The sequence below is a fragment of the Protopterus annectens genome, chromosome 7.part1 (assembly GCF_019279795.1).
Source record: "Protopterus annectens isolate FY-2018-M chromosome 7.part1, PAN1.0, whole genome shotgun sequence".
Lineage (NCBI taxonomy): Eukaryota > Metazoa > Chordata > Ceratodontiformes > Protopteridae > Protopterus > Protopterus annectens.
The window spans coordinates 28,652,771-28,656,577 of record NC_056740.1 but is presented as its reverse complement, the minus strand read 5'-3'; positions in this window follow the sequence as shown (position 1 = coordinate 28,656,577).

Genomic DNA, 3,807 nt, shown 5'->3' with positions numbered 1-3,807 from the left:
CTCATCACATAGTCCCTCAAAACTTACATCACCAAAACACACACATAGAAGCACAAAACATACGCCTACATTCAAAGAGGCTCTCAATAAAAATCTGCCCAAACAACCGAGGCCTCCAAAGCAGAAATGCAAGCAACCTCCACCACCCCAACACAACCCAAATGACTCATATCCCACAAACTCAGTGTGTCACTCAACTACAGCCCATAAGGCATAACGTATCAAACACTCTAGTCATAGGTGACTCTAAAGTCAGGCACAGTGATGTTCCACTCACCAGGCTAAACAAGGAGAAAGTTACTGTCACCTGCCTGTCGGGTGCCAGGATCTGCCACATAACACATGCACTCAGGTCACTCCACAACAAGTACAAATATGACTCTGTCATAGTCCATGTTGGTGTGAATGACCTGAGACATACCTCCCTGGACTACATGAAAAGAGACATGGAGGAGCTCTCTGATCTTGTAGCCCAGGCAGGTATGACCCTAACCCTGAGTAGCATCCTGCCATCACCCAGAATGATACTACAGTACAAGGACAAAATGATTGACTTCAACAATTGGCTAAGCTTCTGGTGTCATTCTTAGGGAATCCAGTATCTGTCTGCCTGGGATGACATGATTGACAGACCACGATGCTTTGCCAGAGATTGCCTACGCCTGTCGCCCTTGGGATTCTGGATACTGGCAAAGGCTCTTGCCACCCTTATAGTGCCTTTTTTAGGCAAGGTTCAAATGACAAATTCACCACCGTAACAGGTACAAGCAAGCAAAATCTGAGGGTAATGCTACTCAATGCTAGAAGTCTCAACCTCAAAATGCACTCACATGAGGCACTTCTTAAAATGGAGAACATCGACATCTGTGTAGTGACAGAGACCTGATTCAAAGCTCAAAAGAGCAAACCTGTATTACCAGGCTATAATTCATACCACACCTTTCGGCCACCTAACCCGGACCAAAACACTATAGGCAGAGGCGTGTCCATATTCATTAAGGATATTCACACCTCCAAGCTAGTTGCTCAGCATAATGCATCCGAGATTTCCATGTTCAACTAACTCTGGGCAAAACCGCAATCCAGATTGTAGCTTGCTACAGACCCCACACCATGCCCCAGGATTCCCACTCCTCTTTTCTTGATACACTGGAAAATATTAGGGTACAACCCAACACCCTAATACTGGGTGATTTCAACTAACCCACCATTAACTGGGAAAACTACTCATGTACCAACTCTTTTGCTCAACATTTTCTGGAATTCATCAATTCCAATGCCTTGGATCAACTTATACACACCCCCACCAGGGGCAGCAATATCCTAGACCTGGTCATCTCCAACATGGGCGACCAGTGTTCCACACCAGAGGTCAATTCCTCATTGGTCAGATCCGACCACAAGCTAATCACCCTAGACATCCACATCCCATTCCCACTTCCCATTAGGGAAACAACCATAAAAAATTCTCCAAAGCCAACTTCACGCTTCTTAAGACAGAAGTGGCAAACTTCACAACACCCATGCAGATGGACAATAAAGGTATGACTGCTGAATCCTACACAAATGCACTTTATAAGCACTTACACGAGTGCATGGATCATGCTCTCCCTAACAGAACCAAGATGCTATCCTCCAAAAAAGGAAGCCAATCTGGTGGTCTTCTGCCATAAACAAACTCTACAACAGAAGAAAGAAACTGTTGCAAAAAAGAGTAAAATCCCATGATTGGAGGAACTCCCTGGTCACCTCAGTAAGAAGCTGAGATCCCTCATAAAATCCTCCAAAGCTAGTTTTGAAAACAAAATCGCCACTGATTCTAAAGAAAACCACAAAGTATTCTATAGCTATGTCAAGAATTTCAATGGAAACACTCAGATCTGCTCTGAGTTACAGCACAATGGCACTAAATATACAGAACCAACTGATATTGCCAACATCCTGGCAGATAGGTTAAGTGCTAACTTTACCCCCCTCTCACCCCCTAAAGGGCCCATCTCTATACCTGGAAGAATGCAAAGTTCCTGTAATCATGGCTGCACAGGTAAAAACTTCACTCTCCAAAGCCAAGAACACAGCATCCATGGGACTTGACAACATCCCAGGCTGCCTTCTACATGAACTACAGAATGAACTTGCACCCCACCTAAGTACCATGTTCAGTCATAGCCTCACCTCAGGCTTTGTGCCCATTGAATGGTGCACCATGACGGTTATCCCACGCCACAAAGGGGGAGCTATGACAGACCCTGGGAACTACCGCCCTATTAGCCTGATGAGCCTGGTCTGCAAGGCCATGGAATGTATCATCATGGAACTCATAAACAAAGGCATTGGAGATCCCAAACTCTGGACCCCACACAGTTCGGGTTTGTAAAAGGCAGATTATGTCTCCTAAACCTGATAGACTTCTTTGAAGCAGTCACCAAAGCCATAGATGAGGTTAAGGTGGTTCACACAGCCTATCTAGATCTCGCCACAGTGTTCAACAGCATCCCCCACTCTGAAATTATAGATAAACAAACTAAACTATGTTACAAGATGGGTTGCCAACTGGCTTACTGACAGAACCCACACTGTGAAAGTAGCAGACTCCAAATCAGACTTCAGACCAGTGACAAGTGGAGTACCACAGGGTTCAGTCCTGGGTCATCTCCTGTTTGGTATCTACTTCTCTGAAGTAAAGGCTAACATAGAAGGTCTTTGGCTAACTAAGTTCACAGATGACTGCAAACTAGGAGCCATAATTGAAACCCCTAATGAAAAGGGCCTCACTGAGACAGATGCCTGGTGTCAAATCCATGGCCTCAAGCTCAATGTCAAAAAGTGCATTGTCATCCCCTTTGGTAAAAACTCTGTACCCATGAACTACCACGTAGGTGGTAGTCTACTTAACAATGAATGTGTGATAAGAGACTTTGGGACACAGGTGGACAGTAGTCTCTTCTTTGATAATCACATCACCACAGTGGTCAGGAAATCTTTCTACATGGCACACCTCATCACAAAAGGTTTCTCATCCAGAAAAAAAGAGGTCACTATTCCCCTTTACTCATCACTCATTAGACCAATTATAGAGTAAAACGCCCTTTTTGGTATGTACCTCACAAGACATCTACAACAACTGGAAAGGCCGCAGAAATACCTCACAAAAAGGATTACTGGCCTCAAACAGATGTCCTACACAGACCGTCTCAAAAAACTCCAGCTTTACTCCTTTGCATATCGCCTACTCAGAGACAATCTCTGCCTAACATACAAAGCTATTGTCAAACCCAGAGCTGTTGGACATGTTCCACTTAAAGAAATCCCAATCCCTCCAAGCTACATGCTCTAGGGACCTAAACCTTGTCACCACAATAAACAGAACATGTTGGAGGGATAGATTCCTGCCCCCGAGACTTCCCATACTCTGGTACAGACTACCTATCTATGTCAAACAGAGCTCCTCATTAGCACTCTTCAAGAAAAATCTTGATGATTGGATGGGAAATAGGAAATTCACCCAGGGGATCACTAATGTGGCGCTGCTTGACAGGGGCACAGGAAAATAATTTTCTTGGGTGGCGAAAGCCAAGGAACCTTTTTGGCTAGGCTTGTATAGGCCCTAGGGCCAATAGCCTAGTGCCTACCTATGAACCTATGAATTTAGGTAAACCTTTACATTTACTAATGCTAACATGCTTTCCCCATGCATTATGTGTCACACTTTTGAATGGCATACAAATGCTCTTTAATCCTTTTATACAACTCTCTTTTAATCCTACCAATGTAATATGATGGACATTGTGAGCAAACAGATAAATA